At 38.3% G+C, this 19019-nt stretch overlaps 1 long non-coding RNA gene across 1 annotated transcript in view; it reads left to right on the forward strand.

Annotated features, from left to right (window-relative positions):
• Positions 1–19019, forward strand: part of LOC125960772 (uncharacterized) — a 423385-nt gene that overhangs the window by 102082 nt on the left and 302284 nt on the right. The gene's annotated exons all lie outside the window — the stretch shown is intronic.

Raw genomic sequence — 19019 nt, forward strand, 5'->3', positions numbered from 1 at the left:
TTTCCTCTAATCAGGGATTTTTGTGCATTGCTATATTATTAAAAAGAGAGGTAATATGTCTTAGTGTCATAAAATCATTTAACAATTACAACTAATCAACAAAAGATGGACATAGTGTCTACTCTGAAAGATGAAAACATGAGATAAGATAGTACTCATTTTATTTTTAAATGAATTTTTATTGGAGTATAGTTGATTTACAGTGTTGTGTTAATTTCTGCTGTACAGCAAAGTAAATCAGTTATACATAGACATATATCCACTCTTTTTTAGATTCTTTTCCCATAGATCATTACAGAACATTGAGTAGAGTTCCCTGTGCTATACAGTAGGTCCTTATTAGTTACCTATTTTATATATAGCAGTGTGTATATGTCAATCCCAATCTCCCAATTTATCCCTCCCCCTTGGCAACCATAAGTTTGTTTTCTACATCTGTGACTCTATTTGTGTTTTACAAATAAGTTAATTTGTACCATTTTTTAAGATTCCACATATAAGCAATATCATATGATATTTGTCTTTGTCTGACTTGCTTCACTCAGTATGACAATCTCTAGGTCCATCCATTGTCACTGCGAATGGCATTATTTCATTCTTTTTTATGGCTGAGTAATATTCCATTGTATATATGTACCACATATTCTTTATCCACTCATCATCGATGGACATTTAGGTTGCTTCCATGTCCTTGCTATTGTCAATAGTGCTGCAGTGAACGTTGGGGTGCGTGTATCTTTTTGAATTATGGTTTTCTCTGGATATATGCCCGGGGTGGGATTACTGGATCATATGGTAGCTCTATTTTTAGTTTTTTAAGGAATCTCCATACTGTTCTCCATAGCGGCTGTACCAATTTACATTCCCACCAACAGTGCAAGAGGGTTCCCTTTTCTCCACACCCTCTCCAGCATTTATTGTTTGTCGATTTTTTGATGATGGCCATTCTGACTGTTGTAAGGTGATACTTCATTGTAGTTTTGATTACTCATTTTAGTCCAGTAATTCATAGAAATTATGGTGGTTGTGGTGGTGATGGTGTGTGTGTGTGTATGTGTACATACATGTGTTTAGCTGTCATGCAAGACTTTATTTGAAATCAAGTCTTGGTTAAGTATTTTCTCACTAAACCCAATATGAAGATGCATAGCAGGGAGGTGGCTTGTAGGAATGTGCAAGGGCTGCTGGAGTAGAAGAGAGAGAAGGGGAGAAAAGGATGGGGGAAGGGGAAAGGGAGGAACTGTCATAATGGAGTCTGGTTGTTCATGTTTTAAGTGCCATGGACTGAGTTTTGTATGGCCTTTTAAGCACATTACCTTGACACCCTTTCTCAGTACCCAGCGCCCTTCTGTTGCTAAGCATCTGCGCAGAAATCTTACTACAGTGCTTCCCCAGCAGTGACTAATCCATGTTCTTGGACTTTTTCTTCTTCTCTGTCCTCATTAATCTGCTCACATCATTTTCGCTTTCTTCAAAACATACCTCTAATTTCTCCCCCTCCCCCATAGAGTATCCTCTGACTAATCCTTATGCTAATATCTCCCTTCTCTGATTTACTCCAGAGCTCAAAGTCTACTTTTCACAATAAAATTAAATATTTTTCTGGTAAGAGTAGTAGGGGCAAGAAGTAATAGTAATATCAGCCAACCTTTGTATAATGCTTTAAAACTTACATTGTGCTTTCATTTTTAATCTCATTGAATTTGAGAGAGGTATTACAAGCTCATTTTAATGATAAGGACATAGAAAGTGAAAAGTAATAAGAGACTGTCCAAGGTCAATCAACTATTTATTTAAGAACAGAGCTGGGAAAGGAAGGTGATACCATACTATGATTCACAGAAAACTCTAAAATTCATTCGAGGCAGGCCTTCAAGGCTATACAGGCCAAAGTGTGTTGCACCTTTGTCCATATCTGGGCTCTGAAACTTACCAGCTGTGTGACTTTGAACAAATCACTATTCCACTTTGACCTTCTGTTTTCTATCTCAAGTACCGCCAGTGCTTGTCATGAAAGGAAATGAGATGCAAGGACAAAGTTATCTGTTAAAAGTACAGCTCTGTAAAAATATCAGACACGATAGGACTGTTGTGTTTCATGACTTCAGAAGGCACCATTCACATAGAATGAAATGCTCCAGGGCCTAATCACAATGTATTACATTTCAGTGGTATTCCAATGGAGTTGTGCAATTCCCGTGGTTCTGCAAATTGTTTGTTGTTGTTTAAATTTTCTAAAGGAAAAAAGATAATTGGAGATGTTCACAGAATAATTTGTTTGAAGTCCCCACCTGGACAGTAGGAAATGTCGTGGTTATCTATTGCTGTGTTATCTATTGTTTCGTGACTTAAAGCAACAACTTACTGTTATCTCATGGTTCTGGGGTTCTCACTTGGGGGCCCAACATATGGTTTCAGTCAGAGAGCAGCTAAGGCTGGAGTAATCTAAAGGCTTCTTCACTCAGCACCAGGGCTGCTGAGGTGGCTGGAACAGTTTAAGGCTGATTTGTCATTGATCTCTCTAAGGAAACTCTCCAAATGGAGATCTGAGATTTTCTTACAGATTACAGTCTAAAGGTAGTTAGACTTCCTGCTTGGAGGAAGAGTATGAGTTCCAAAAAGCTGAAGGGGAAACTGAGAAGCTTCTTATGACCTAGATTTGGAGTCCTAGAACCACATATCTGCTGCATTCTGTTGGTCAGGAGAATTATAAATGCCAGCTCATATTCAAGTAGAAGGGAGGGGTGCACTCCACTTCTCAATGAAAGAGTGGCGTGTATGCTCAGAGAGGGAAGGGAAACTGATGGCAGTCATTTTAGAGACAAGCTACCATGGTGAGTTGCCTCCTAACCTCTAGTCTGTTGTCTGACCAGTGTCTCAAAGTGTGCGTTGCCACACTGCCAATGTCACCCCAACATCACATTCATCACTACCCTTTGCCCATCTGTGTTACACACACACACACAGATTTATTTCTGCTACTAAATATCTACCTCATTCATACACCTATCCACCCACCGGAACTTTTGTGTTCAGATTGAGCTTATTGGTACTGAAGATACCAGTTTAGGTTTTAGCACTAAGTGCATACGTAGGCGAAAAATTTGTTCCTTGGTTACACTTGCCTTCCTTAGGCTAGCAGCCATGACAAAATATGCATGTCTGATCACAAGAGAAACCAAGAGAAAGAGTTCAGGCAGCTGGGTCAACATGACCACATCTAAGAAGTTAGCAGGTTGATAAGGGTGTGTGTGTGTGTGTGTGTGTGTATGCATGCATGTGTATATATATAAAACATATATGTCTGTAGGTATATCATAATATGATATTATATGTATGTATATATGCATATATATATGTACGTATGTGTGCATGTGTATGTGTATATATATAGCTATGGTATTTATATGTGTGTGTGTATATATATATTCCAGACTGCTCAAGGGTAGTGGTATACAAAAGAGCAGTAGTATCTTTAGACAGAAAAGTAAATTCTAAAATTCTGAGACTATAATTCTCCCCTAGGTCAATATTAATTTTTAGTTGACTTTAGATTGGTAAAAAAATTACCTTATGGTCTTTACCTCATAAGCTACATTTAAACTATTTTAAATTATTGCCTACTTGCTTTAGTGTATTTTTTCTACGTCTCATTTTTATAATGAAACAAGTGGGATGCACTTTTATTTTAAATACTAATGGTAATAACCCTAATGAATTCAGGCTGCTTCTGTATTATGTGTTGGTGAAAATGCAGTGACAGCTATGAAGCTGCCAGGCATATCCTGCCAAGAAAATGTACGTAAGGAAAGTCTATGGAACGACTGTTAGAAAAGCTATAAGAACTCCCCATATTGCCTTAATATGGTATTAAAATGATTTTAATTGTGCACACACACCCACAGACCTCCAAGGGTTAACTGCACACAATGTAAGGAATTCAATAATGATGAGTTAAAAAAGGTCTAATTAGCAAGTAACCACTTTATTATGAAAGAAAATGGTAATGAATTTAATAGCTCAAAATCATTAACAATATTTAGTTTGCTGGTACTTGTTCTCTATTATCCTCATTAATATGAACATTTAATATGTTTTAAAATGGATTTGTAATACTTTCTGTGCCATGAGGTTACACTGACAGAAAGAGTGTAATTATTCTGCTAATTGTTATCACTATATGTTTGTGCTCTGAATAGAAGTATATTTAGGTGTTAATACCAGAAGAAAAAAAAGTAATTAAGAAAGGAAAGATTTAAAACCTAATTAAACAAAAACCAAAAAAAAAAAAAAATCTTAGTCCACCATAAGAAAAGAATTTCTGAAGCAATAGCTTTGGAAACTTTTTTTCTTCTCCATATTAATTCATTTTTCTATTGTGGATTTCTTGAAGGAGAAAATAAAATTATCAAAAAGAAAACTGGGATAAAAAGAAAGAAATAGAAGTTCAAGATTCACAATGAAGTTAGATCTTTTCAATGTGCCCAACTGCAATGCAATGCAAACTTTCTCTGTCAGGACACCCTTTGATGGCTGATAACAGCATCTCTCACATGGGACTGTTGGTAGCTTTGCTCCCTCACCTGAATTTGCCCTGGAAACCCCCCTCTGTCTCTGTTGTCCCCTAAGAATTTCACATGTTCTCTGGTTCATTTCCCACTGAGTCTTGTCTCTTCTGAGATTCACTCTAGTTTTTCTTCTTTGAGCATCCTTTAATCACCAGAGCCATTGAAAATAAAAAGTTTCAGCCACAAATCCTCATAGATGGAAAAGGTAACAGCATAAAAGAGACAAATGTTGTTTAAATATCACCTAACATTGTCAAAGGCAAAAGAGAAGGACGGAAACAAGGAAGCAAACAAATGAGCAGATTGCTCCCAACAATGAATCTGAAATGCTTTGTTGTTGTTGTTGTTTTAAACATCTTTACTAGAGTATAATTGTTTTACAATGGTGTGTCAGTTTCTGCTTTATAACAAAGTGAATCAGTTATACATATATATATGTCCCCATATCTCTTCCCTCTTGCATCTCCCTCCCTCTCACACTCCCCATCCCACCCCTCTAGGTGGTCACAAAGCACCAAGTTGATCTCCCTGTGCTATGCGCTGCTTCCCACTAGCGTTCTATTTTGTTTGGTAATGTATATATGTCCATGCCACTCTCTCACTTTGTCCCAGCTTACCCTTCCCCCTCCCCGTATCCTAAAGTCCACTCTCTAGTAGGTTTGCATCTTAATTCCTGTCTTGCCCCTAGGTTCTTCTGAAAAATTTTTTTTTTTTTTTTTTTTAGATTCCATATATATGTGTTAGCATACGGTATTTGTATTTCTCTTTCTGACTTAACTTTCACTCTCTGTGACAGTCTCTAGGTCCATCCACCTCACTACAAATAACTCTATTTGGTTCCTTTCTATGGCTGAGTAATATTCCATTGTATACATGTGCCACATCTTCTTCATCCATTCATCTGTTAATGGACACTTAGGTTGCTTCCATGTCCTGGCTATTGTAAATAGAGCTGCAATGAACTTTTTTTTTTCTTTTTTTCTGTACACGGGCCTCTCACTGTTGTGGCCTCTCCCGTTGCGGAGCACAGCCTCTGGACGCGCAGGCTCAGCGGCCATGGCTCACGGCCCCAGCAGCTTCATGGCGTGTGGGATCCTCCCAGACTGGGGCACGAACCCGTGTCCCCTGCATCGGCAGGCAGACTCTCAACCACTGTGCCACCAGGGAAGCCCCCAACAATGAACATTTTGGTACATGACTCTTTTTGAATTATGGTTTTCTCAGGGTATATGCCCAGTAGTGGGATTCCTGGGTCATATGGTAGTTCTATTTTCAGTTTTTGAAGGAACCTCCATACTGTTCTCCATAGTGGCTGTATCAATTTACATTCCCGCCAACAGTGCAAGAGGGTTCCCTTTTCTCCACACCCTCTCCAGCATTTATTGTTTGTAGATTTTTGATGATGTCCATTCTGACCGGTGTGAGATGATATCTCATTGTAGTTTTGATTTGCATTTCTCTAATGATTAATGATGTTGAGAATTCTTTCATGTATCTCTTGGCAATCTGTATAACTTCTTTGGAGAAATGTCTATTTAGATCTTCTGCCCATTTTTACATTGGGTTGTTTGTTTTCATGAGCTGCATGAGTTGCTTGTAAATTTTGGAGATTAATCCTTTGTCAGTTGCTTCATTTGTAAATATTTTCTCCCATTCTGAGGGTTGTCTTTGAGTCTTATTTATGGTTTCTTTTGCTGTGCAAAAGCTTTTAAGTTTCATTACGTCCATTTGTTTATTTTTCTTTTTATTTCCACTTCTCTAGGAGGTGGGTCACAAGGATCTTGCTGTGATTTATGTCATAGAGTGTTCTGCCTCTGTTTTCCTCTAAGAGTTTGATGGTGTCTGGCCTTACATTTAGGTCTTTAATCCATTTTGAGTTTATTTTTGTGTATGGTGTTAGGGAGTATTCTAATTTCATTCTTTTACATGTAGCTGTCCAGTTTTCCCAGCACCACTTATTGAAGAGGCTGTCTTTTCCGCACTGTATATTCTTGCCTCCTTTATCAAAGATAAGGTGACCATATGTGCATGGGTTTATCTTTGGGCTTTCTCTGTTCCATTGATCTATATTTCTGTTTTTGTGCCAGTACCATACTGTCTTGATTACTGTAGCTTTGTAGTATACTCTGAAGTCAGGGAGCCTGATTCCTCCAGCTCCGTTTTTCTTTCTCAAGATTGCTTTGGCTATTCGGGGTATTTTGGGTTTCCATACAAATTGTGAAACGTTTTGTTCCAGTTTTGTGAAAAATACCAGTGGTAGTTTGATAGGTATTGCACTGAATCTGTAGATTGCTTTGGGTAGTAGAGTCATTTTCACAATGTTGATTCTTCCAATCCAAGAACATGGTATATCTCTCCATCTATTTGTATCATCTTTAATTTCTTTCATCAGTGTCTTAAAATTTTCTGCATGCAGGTCTTTTGTCTCCTTAGGTAGGTTTATTCCTAGATATTTTATTCTTTATGTTGCAATGATAAATGTGAGTGTTTTCTTAATTGCACTTTCAGATATTTCATCATTAGTGTATAGGAATGCAAGAGATTTCTGTGCATTAAATTCATTGATTAGCTCTAGTAGTTTCTGGTAGCATCTTTAGGTTTCTCTATGTATAGTATCATGTCGTCTGCAAACAGTGACAGCTTTACTTCTTCTTTTCCTATTTGGATTCCCTTTATTTCTTTTTCTTCTCTGATTGCTGTGGCTAAAACTTCCAAAACTATGTTGAATGAGTGGACAACCTTGTCTTGCTCCTGATCTTAGTGGAAATGGTTTGTTTTTCACCATTGAGGATGATGTTGGCTGTGGGTTTGTCACATATCGCCTTTATTATGTTGAGGAAAGTTCCCTCTGTGCCTACTTTCTGGAGGGTTTCTATCATAAATGGGTGTTGAATTTTGTCGAAAGCTTTCTCTGCATCTATTGAGATGATCATATGGTTTTTCTCCTTCAGTTTGTTAATATGGTGTATCACGTTGATTGATTGGCGTGTATTGAAGAATCCTTGCATTCCTGGGATAAACCCCACTTGATCATGGTGTATGATCCTTTTAATGTGCTGCTGGATTCTGTTTGCTAGTATTTTGTTGAGGATTTTTGCATCTATGTTCATCAGTGATATTGGCCTGTAGTTTTCTTTCTTTGTGACATCTTTGTCTGGTTTTGGTATCAGGGTGATGGTGGCCTTGTAGAATGTGTTTGGGAGTGTTCCTTCCTCTGTTATATTTTGGAAGAGTTTGACAAGGATAGGTGTTAGCTCTTCTCTAAATGTTTGATAAAATTCGCCTGTGAAGCCATCTGATCCTGGGCTTTTTCTGTTGGAAGATTTTTAATCAGTCTCAATTTCAGTGCTTGTGATTGGTCTGTTCATATTTTCTATTTCTTCCTGGTTCAGTCTCAGAAGGTTGTGCATTCCTAAGAATTGGTCCATTTCTTCCAGGTTGTCCATTTTATTGGCATATGGTTGCTTGTAGTAATCTCTCATGATCATTTGTGTTTCTGCAGTGTCAGTTGTTACCTCTCCCTTTTCATTTCTAATTCTGTTGATTTGAGTCTTCTCCCTTTTTTTCTTGATAGGTCTGGCTAATGGCTTATCAATTTTGTTTATCTTCTCAAAGAACCAGCTTTTAGTTTTATTGATCTTTGCTATCGTTTCTTTCATTTCTTTTTCATTTATTTCTGATTTGATCTTTATGATTTCTTTCCTTCTGCTAACTTTGGGGGTTTTTTTTTGTTCTTCTTTCTCTAATTGCTTTAGGTGTACGGTTAGATTGTTTATTTGAGATGTTTCTTGTTTCTTAAGGTAGGTCTGTATAGCTATAAACTTCCCTTTTAGGACTGCTTTTGTTGCATCCCATAGGTTTGTGGTCGTTGTGTTTTCATTGTCATTTGTTCCTAGGTATTTTTTGATTTCCTCTTTGATTTCTTCAGTGATCTCTTGGTTATTAAGTAGTGTGTTGTTTAGCCTCCATATGTTTGTATTTCTTACAGGTTTTTTCCTGTAATTGATATCTAGTCTCATAGCGTTGTGTTCAGAAAAGATACTTGATAAGATTTCACTTTTCTTAAATTTACCAAGGCTTGATTTGTGACCCAAGATATGATCTATCCTGGAGAATGTTCCATGAGCACTTGAAAGTGTATTCTGTTGTTTTTGTATGGAATTTCCTATAAATATCAATTAAATCCATCTTGTTTAACGTATCATTTAAAGGTTGTGTTTCCTTATTTATTTTCATTATGGATGATCTGTCCATTGGTGAAAGTGGGGTGTTAATGTCCCCTCCTATGATTGTTCTACTGTTGATTTCCCCTTCTATGGCTGTTAGTATTTGCCTTATGTATTGAGGTGCTCCTATGTTGGGTGCATAAATATTTACAACTGTTATATCTTCTTCTTGGATCGATCCCTTGATCATTATGTAGTGTCCTTCTTTGTCTCTTGTAATAGTCTTTATTTTAACGTCTATTTTGTCTGATATGAGAATTGCTACTCTAGCTTTCCTTTGATATCCATTTGCATGGAATATGTTTTTCCATCCCCTCACTTTCAGTATGCTCCTTTTACCATTTTCTTAATCGTTTTGGGTTTATTATTGTACATCTTTTCCTTTGCTTGTGTTTCCTGCCTAGAGAAGTTCCTTTAGCATTTGTTGTAAAGCTGGTTTGGTGGTGCTGAATTCTCTTAGTTTTTGCTTGTCTATAAAGCTTTAATTTCTCCGTCAAATCTGAATGAGAGCCTTGCTGGGTAGAGTAATCTTGGTTGTAGTTTCTTCTCTTTCATCACTTTAATTATGTCCTGCCACCCCCTTCTGGTTTGCAGAGTTTCTGCTGAAAGATCAGCTGTTAACCTTATGGGGATCCCCTTATGTGTTACTTGTTTTCCCCTTGCTGCTTTTTATATTTGTTCTTTGTATTTAATTTTTGATAGTTTGATTCATATGTGTCTTGGCATGTTTCTCCTTGGATTTATCCTGTATGGGACTCTCTGTGCTTCCTGGACTTGATTAACTATTTCCTTTCCCATATTAGGGAAGTTTTCAACTATAATCTCTTCAAATATTTTCTCGGTCCTTTTTTCTCTTCTTCTTCTGGAACCCCCATAATTCGAATGTTGGTGTGTTTAATGTTGTCCCAGAGGTCTCTGAGACTGTCCTCAATTCTTTTCATTCTTTTATCTTTATTCTGCTCTGCACTAGTTATTTCCATTATTTTATCTTCCAGGTCACTTATCCGTTCTTCTCCCTCAGTTATTCTGCTAATGATCCCTTCTAGAGAATTTTTAATTTCATTTATTGTGTTGTTCATGCTCTTTAATTCTTCTAGGTCCTTGTTAAACGTTTATTGTGTTTTCTCCATCCTATTTCCAAGATTTTGGATCATCTTTATTATCCTTATTCTGAATTCTTTGTTGGGTAGACTGCCTATTTCCTCTTCATTTGTTAGGTCTGGTGGGTTTTTACCTTGATCCTTCATCTGCTGTGTGCTTTTCTGTCTTCTCATTTTGCTTAACTTACTGTGTTTGGGGTCTCCTTTTTGCAGGCTGCAGGTTCATAGTTCCCGTTGTTTTTGGTGTCTGTCCCCAGTGGCTAAGGTTGGTTCAGCGGGATGTGTAGGCTTCCTGGGAGGGGACTAGTGCCTGTGTTGGGGTGGATGAGGCTGGATCTTGTCTTTCTGGTGGGCAGGTCCACGTCTGGTGGTGTGTTTTGGGGTATCTGTGGCCTTATTATGATTTTAGGCAGCCTCTCTGCTAATGGATGGGGTTGTGTTCCTGTCTTGCTAGTTGTTTGGCATAGGGTGTCCACAGCACTGTAGCTTGCTGGTCGTCGAGTGGAGCTGGGTCTTGGCGTTGAGATGGAGATCTCTGGGAGATTTTTGCTGTTTGATATTACGTGGAGCTGGGAGGTCTATTGTGGACCAGTGTCCTGAATTTGGCTCTCCCACCTCAGTGGCACAGCCCTGACGCCTGGCTGGAGCACCAAGAGCCTGTCCTCTGCACGGCTCAGAATAAAAGGGAGAAAATAAATAAAGAAGAAGATAAAGTGAAATAAAATAAAGTTATTAAAATAAAAGATAAAAAATAATTAAGAAAAATTTTAATAAAAAAAATGGACAGACTGAACCCTAGGACAAATGGTAAAAGCAAAGCTATACAGACAAAATCACACACAGAAGCATACACATACACACTCACAAAAAAAGAGAAAAAGGGGGGAAAAATATATATATCGTTGCTCCCAAAGTCCACCTCCTCAATTTGGGATGATTCGTTGTCTATTTAGGTATTCCACAGATGCAGGGTACATCATGTTGATTGTGGAGATTTAATCCTCTGCTCCTGAGGCTGCTGGGAGAAATTTCCCTTTCTCCCCTTTGTTCGCGCAGCTCCCGGGATTCAGCTTTGGATTTGGACCCGCCTGTGTGTGTAGGTTGCCTGAGGGCGTCTGTTCTTCGCTCAGACAGGACAGGGTTAAAGGAGCAGCTGATTCGGGGGCTCTGGCTCACTCAAGACAGGGGGAGGGAGGGGTACAGATGTGGGGCGAGCCTGCGGCAGCAGAGGCCAATGGGACCAGCTTGAGGCGTGCCGTGTGTTCTCCCGGGGAAGTTGTCCCTGGATCACGGGACCCTGGCAGTGGCAGACTTCACAGCCTCCCGGAAGGGGAGGTGTGGATAGTGACCTGTGCTTGTACACAGGCTTCTTGGTGGCTGCAACAGCAGCCTTAGTGTCCCATGCCCGTGTCTGGGGTCCACGCTGATAGCCGCGGCTTGCGCCCGTCTCTGGAGCTCCTTTAAGCGGCGCTCTTAATTCCCTCTCCTCGCACACCAGGAAACAAATAGGCAAGAAAAAGTCTCGCCTCTTCGGCAGCTCCAGACCTTTTCCGGGACTCTCTCCTGGCTGGCTGTGGCACACTAGCCCCCTGCAGGCTGTGTTCATGCAGCCAACCCCACTCCTCTCCCTGGGATCCGACCGAAGCCTGAGCCTCAACTCCCAGCCCCTGCCTGTCCTGGCATGTGAGCAGACAAGCCTCTTGAGCTGGGGAGTGCTGGTAGGCACTGATACTCTGTGCAGGAATCTCTCCGCTTTGCCCTCCGCACCCCTGTTGCTGCACTCTCCTCCGTGGCTCCGAAGCTTCCCCCCTCCGCCACCCGCAGTCTCTGCCCACGAAGGAGCTTCTAGTGTGTGGAAACCTTTCCTCCTTCACAGCTCCCTCCCACTAGTGCAGGCCCCGTCCCTATCCTTTTGTCTCTGCTTTTTCTTTTTTCTTTTACCCTACCCAGGTACATGGGGAGTTTCTTGCCTTTTGGGAGGTTTGAGGTCTTCTGCCAGCGTTCAGTAGGTGTTCTGTAGGAGTTGTTCCACATATAGATGTATTTCTGATGTATTTGTGGGGAGGAAGGTGATCTCCGTGTCTTAACTCTTCCACCATCTTGAATCTCCTTGAAATCCTTTGTTAAGAGACCACCCCAATATGCCACTCACAGTGAGTAGTCATATGCTCTTATTATGGTCTGCTTAAAAGCAGAAGTTTGATAGACTGTAGTGATTTATAAATGGATACCACTGTACCTGATTCAACGACACTCCAGTACAACTTTTAGGATCAAACTATGTACATTTGAGGTTTCATTTTTCCATTTAAATATACATAATTTCAATTCTTCTTGATATTCATTCTTTTGGCTAATATTCATTGAGAAGGTACTGTTCTGGTTTATTTTTTGTTGTTTATTTTTTTGTGGTCTGCGGGCCTCTCACCGCTGTGGCCTCTCCCATTGCGGAGCACAGGCTCCAGACGCGCAGGCTCAGCGGCCATGGCTTACGGGCCCAGCTGCTCCGTGGCATGCGGGATCCTCCCAGACCGGGGCACAAACCTGTGTCCCCTGCATCAGCAGGCGGACTCTCAACCACTGCGCCACCAGGGAAGCCCTGAAGGTACTGTTCTTGTGCTCTCAAAACTACTTAATTGTTTCAGGAGGCTTCTTTTGCCTTGACTTTTAAGTTGAGAGCCAGATTTTGTCGCAATGCTATGGTGACCCTCTGACCAGCTGGGAAGCCAGGATTAGTATCTGTATACACGGCATTTACTTCAGTGTCTTGACAGTTTACATCTCCATCCACTTTGATACAGCCTTATGTTCACCTTGTTATCTTGGAGGCATCAACTAGTAACAGGATATCCAAAAATTGTCATTATTTCACAGGGTAGAATGTCTTAAAGTCTTAAAATATATAGTAGGTAGGAAGAATTTCATGTGTTTGGGACTACAAAGATAAGCCAAACCAAGAATATCCTCACAGAAGTCATTTCACTTCAGATGAAAGAAACAAAGAGGATTGAGAGGACTGTTAATAAAATGGTAACTTTCCTGACCTACAAACCTAGATGGTATTAATATTCATGACTGACTGAAGTAGGGTCTCTTACCTCAACAGTTTTACCCATGTTTTCTCTTTGTTTTGGGAAAATTTTCAGTGGTATTGACTGATTTCAACTGATTTCGGATGGCTAATAATTGCCCTCAGTTTGAGGATTCAACCACCATGTTGGTCAAAATAAACACAAAGGAAAATCTTACCTAATTCTGGTAAGATATGACTGAAATAACCTAGATATGTGTAAAAACTTTCTGGGCTAGTAGGATACATTTAGTTAATTCTCAACTATTAGCACTAAGAAATGGGCTGAGCGTCAACCACAACATAATTTCCATAGTGTGACTTTTTTTTCCCTTTAATACTTCATTATAAGTTAAGTATCTCTTCTAAGATAGTTAAGAGAAACAATGAAGACTCACCTTAAAAATGCTAAGAAAGTTCCAGCATCCTTTATCTGGATCCCTCAATCCTCGCATTTACTATCCCTGCCCCTGCCTTCACCAACATGGACGGATGGCTCTTGCTGACCATCCCTCCTCCAGCATTCTCCATTTTTGATGTAACTTCAGTATTCCCCAAATTTTTTAAAGCAAAGTTCTGCAAGAAGGAGATTGATAGATTTCAAAGGGCCTTTCTGCATTCTACTTCCACAGTACATAGAAAGGATTTAGATCCCCAGAATCAATCAGTTATATATATTTTGAAAGCATTCTCTCTTCAACTTGAACGTGTTGAACACAATATCGGAAACATGGGGGCTCCAATAAATGTTAGCTCATTCATTCTTCTTTTCAATCAGCCTATTAATACTGTACTACATTTTGTACAGAGCCAAGGTAAAATATGAGCTCGTGTTCCTGCTTTCAAGGAAAAGATTTGTGCAGAATGGAGCACTTAGTGAATAAACAAAGTGAATTATAATCTATAGTTGGAGTCATTAATTACACTGTAAGCAAGCTCTGCTCCAGAATGCTGTCACATAGGCATCTATACACAATCCCAAAGAGTCTGACAGTAAATGTTAAAGAAGGATTACTCTCTATGCCCTAAGGTTAAAAATGTCCAGTTTGGGCTTCCCTGGTGGCGCAGTGGTTGAGAGTCCGCCTGCCGATGCAGGGGACACGGGTTCGTGCCCTGGTCCGGGAGGATCCCACATGCCGCGGAGCAGCTGGGCCCGTGAGCCATGGCCGCTGAGCCTGCGCGTCCGGAGCCTGTGCTCTGCAACGGGAGAGGCCACAACAGTGAGAGGCCCACGTACCGCAAAAAAAAAAAAAAAATGTCCAGTTTATCTGACTACCTTAAGGCATAAATCTTTGAAAACTGTTTTTAATCATCCAGGCTTCAAAATGAAGGTATCCAGCCAGTTTGCATCAATGTAGATAAATATAATACAGTATATGACTAAAATGACCAAAATAAAATCCTATAATGGTTTTCTTAGTCTGTGGAGTTGGAGACTGTAATGACTGGGAAATTAGAGGCACTTTTGCCAGTACACTCTTCTACTTTAATTCTTATACAATAATTGTATATATTGTGTATATTTGGTTTTGATTCCTAACAAAACTGGAACTATGAGTACTATTCTATAATCTGATTATTTTACATTACCATACATCTTGGACGTAGCTCCGTGTCAATAAACAGTGCTATATTTCATCATTTTAAATAATTGTGTAATACTATGTCAACCTTGTACAATGACTACGACCAATTTTTTTTTTATTACTAGAAATTAGATTTTCTCTTTGCCCTCATCTGAAGAGGAAGATTCATCTTTGTATACTTACCTAATTTCTTCTTTAATATAAAATTACATAAAATATATCAAAAGATATACCCAGTTTAAAATACTACAACATATTGTCAAGTGGCCTTCCAGAAATATTGTCAGTATATACTTCCACAAACCATGTTAATGAGAGTGACTCTTTCTTCATATCTTCATCAACACTGGACAAACTTTGTTCTTTTCTCCCAAACTAGTGATGCCGAAAATCTCAGCCTCTGTGCACCAGTGCTGAATCGAATCTCAGAGACGGAGTTTTGGGTGAAGTAGAAAAGAATAGCTTTATCGCTTTACCAGGCAAAGGGGGACACAGCAGGCTCCTGCCTCTCAATACTGTGTCCCAACCTGGGAGGATTTGGTAAGGAGTTTTATAGCAATAGTTCAAGGGCGGGTTTGCTGATAAGATTAGGATATGTACAGGGCCTGTACTCCTTTAATCTGGTCTCAGGTGGTCTTCTCTGGAATGAAGAATGCTACATCTTCCATTTGTTGGGGGTTTTAGTGTGTAAAGAGCTCAAAGATATTGTTATCTGTATCCCTTGAGGCGGAACCAGGACCCTGCCCCAAGGTTGCACTATTGTTTCTTAACTGCTCTTCCCTTGTCTCTGAATCTCCTCCCTTCCCTGATTAGCAACTGTTTGAATCTGCCTTTTGAATCTGCCCTTTGAACTGAGGGAAGGTCATGGAGGCTGGAGTCTGTTCCCTACAAACAAGAAATGGGGAACATGGAAGGGCTTCTGTGACCAGGAGCCCCACAGGGTCCTGCTCAGTTTTGCTAGTAAAAATCAAAATCTAACCTATCATTATAGTTATCATCATTCTACTTTGAATTTACACTATTGTGGGTATAAGCTTCTTTACTTACCTAATTTTCCCCCTACTCTTCATTATTTTTTAAAAAACAATTTCAAGACTATAATTGTCTTTCTAAGTAACACTTTCCTAGATACTACAAGTTTCTTATGTAGTAAAAATATTGTAATTGTAAGTAGTTTATAATTTCTAATATGATGATTTTTTTACTCCATTGGTTATTTAGGAAATGGTCTTCATACTTCTACCTATCCAAACACATGCTGTTCTTTATTATTATTATAGAGTCTAAGTTTTTGGCTCTATCAGAAAAATTATTCTGTACAATACACATATTTTTTAAAAGATATTGAGGTTTTCTGTGTGTTAAAAATTTCTAGCATTTTTTCTCCTCAGTCTATCAGTTGATAATTGTGTTCTATTAAAATCTTCAACTCTGTGGATATATGAATTTCTCCTTGTAACAACTCTCTCAGGGGTGTGTGTGTGTGTGTATATACACACACACACATACATATATAAAGAGAGAGAGAGACATTATATATTTTAGTACAGGTGATGATTATTATATAATCTTGGTTAATTTATTTTTTTCATTATGTAATATCCTTTTTTATACCAATTAATGTGGGGTTTTGCCTTAATTTTTATTTTGTTGGGAATTCACCTTGTCTAAAATTGTCTGAATTTCTATATCAGCTTTTAAAATATATGATATACCTAATATTTCTTTTGATTGGTTATACTTGGTATATCTTCTTATATATTTTCATTTTTTGTCTTTCTGCACTACTTTGCTTTCAGTCACACTTAAAATAGCATACATGTTGACTTCTAAAAAATTCAATTTGATAGACTCTGCCTTTCAATAGTTGAGATTTATCTAGTCAAATGATTATTATAAATATATTTAAACTTATTTGTGCAATCTTATTTTATCTTTCCCTTTAACACTTTATATTCATTTATTTCTTTTTCTTTTTGAAGGCTTCCACTGGCTCAGTTGATGTTCATTATTCCACCTATTTATTATTTGAAATTTATATATTCTATTTCTAGTCTTTTAGTAGCTACTCTTAAATTATATATATACACACATATATACACAAAAGACATACGATATATGTATACATATACATCTTACAAAAGACATGTAATGTATATAAGGCATACATATTTATCTCAAGCATCTTCTACACTCGTTCCCCCATATATACTAAAAAGCTCATAATACAGTTATTATTTTTGCTTAGTGTTCTTTAAAGAAGTTACTATGTGTAAACTTTTATATATCCAAATATATTTTGTACATACAATATATACCTCTCTCTCTCTCTCTCTCTATATATATATATATGCATATTTTAAAAGGTCTTTTATATTAACTTAAATTTTGACCCTTTTTGTACTCTTGATTCCTCCCTGCAGTCTCAGTTTTCTTCTTGAATAATATCTCTTCAGCCTGAAGCTCTTATTACATTTCTTAAAGTGCAGATCAGTTGGAAACAATTCTCTCAGTTTTTATCTGAAAATGTCTTTAATTCACTCTCAGTTTTAAAGTATATCTTTACTGGGTTGAGAGAAATTTTCCTTTAGCACTTTAAAGATGTCATTCTATTTCTTATGTCATCTGATGTTTCTGAAGAGAAGTTAATGATCATTCCTGGCATTGTTTCCCTACATATAGTGTGCCTTTTTTTATGACTGCTTTCAAGATTTTATCATCATTAAGTTTTAGCATTTTGACTCTGATGTGCTAAGTTTTGTTTTTCTTTGTACATTTCCTGCTTGGTGTTTGCTGAAATGTTCAGCCCTGTAGAATGATGTCTTTCATTGGCTTTGTAAAAATACTGGGCTCCTGTCTCTTCAAATATTTCTTCTGTCTTATTATCTTCTCTATTTCTGGGACTCCAATTACATGTATGTTTGGCCTTTTGATATTGTCCTGCATATCTCAGATATTCTGTTCCATTGATTTCACCCTTTTTTATTACTTCTACTAACCTGTCTTCAGGTTTACTTATCTTTCACTTTATATATTCTCTTTTGTGACCTCTTCTCTGGCTGGACTGCAGTTAACTCTATCAAATAACAGCATATATATTCAGAGAGGGAAGAAATTGGATGGTAGTTATCTTGGAGACAGGTTATCATAGTGAGCTCTGACCTCTAACCTCTAGTCTGTTGGCTGAACAGTGTCTCAAGGTGTATATGTTACCACACTGCCAATATCCTACCTGTCACTACCCCCAACACCACACTCATCACTACCCCTTATGCATCTGTGTTATAGCTGTTTTCTGTTGGGCTTCTTACCTTCTTGACCTTGGCAACTTAAGAACAGGCAAGTGCCTTGAGGGGGAAATCTGGCACCAAACATCAGGCACACTTCTCTGCACCTGCCTTTTTTAAAAATAGGGTCTTGACCGCTGAAGTCCTGACTACCTTGATAACACTGACTTCCAACTTTTGTCTCCATAGCCCTGTAAGATTGCCAAAATCTCCACTGGCTGTCTGCCATTTAATGGCACTGTAGGCAGAATTTGCAGTCTCTGGCCTAGAATCAAATGTCTGCAAATGTTACAAAGGGAAAAGCTGTGTGCAGAATGTTTGGGTTCAAATCTCAGAGATTCCCTTCTTTTGGGATAGGGGTTTTTCAAGTCCTGGTTCCATTAGCATCTCTCTGGTGCATTTAAACATATATTTTTTTCATATCCCCTAGTTATTTTGAATGGGAATTGTCTCATACTAAGTCCTCCATGATAGGCAGGAGCTGAATTTCCCTGTTCCAATATTGACCTTTTTTCTCTATACATGCTACATAGCTTTTGTCTTGGAGCTTCTTTTCACTATCATCTCTCTTGTTCTGGATCCCCCACCTTTCCTGAATCCCATGCCTTCCTTTTTCTTAAGTTTCTTGGTTTGAGGAAGTACCATCCACAATAATTCCCTGAGAAGGGTGCTTGTAACATGGTATATTATTATATATATGTATATTATTATATGTTTATATGCACATTATATGTATAGTATAACATATGTGTAATATAACTTATGTATGATATACAATATGATATAGTATTTGAAAAATATTTGAGGAGAGTGGTCTTCCAGGTATCTGGAAATGTCTTCATTTTACAGTTGTTTTTTGAATATAGATTTATAGGTGGGAAACATGTTTTCCTCTAGTTTCTTCATTGTTTCTAGCTTCTGGGTTTGCTTTTGAGGAGTCAGGTATCATTCTGATTCCTGATCTTCTTATGTCACACATTTTTCTTTCTGGAAGCGCTTAGGATCTTCTGTTATCTTTACTGATCTGTAATATGGTGATGGGTCCTTGTGTGATGAGATTTTAATTGATAACTTTTTTGGATGTTCTTTAGAGACCTTAAATCTGGAGCTTTCTGATCATCAACTCCGAAATATTTTCTTCTTGATGTTTTCATAATTTCCTCTCCAACATTTCTCTTTTCT

The sequence above is a fragment of the Orcinus orca genome, chromosome 13 (genome assembly GCF_937001465.1).
Source record: "Orcinus orca chromosome 13, mOrcOrc1.1, whole genome shotgun sequence".
Classification (NCBI taxonomy): Eukaryota; Metazoa; Chordata; class Mammalia; order Artiodactyla; family Delphinidae; genus Orcinus; species Orcinus orca.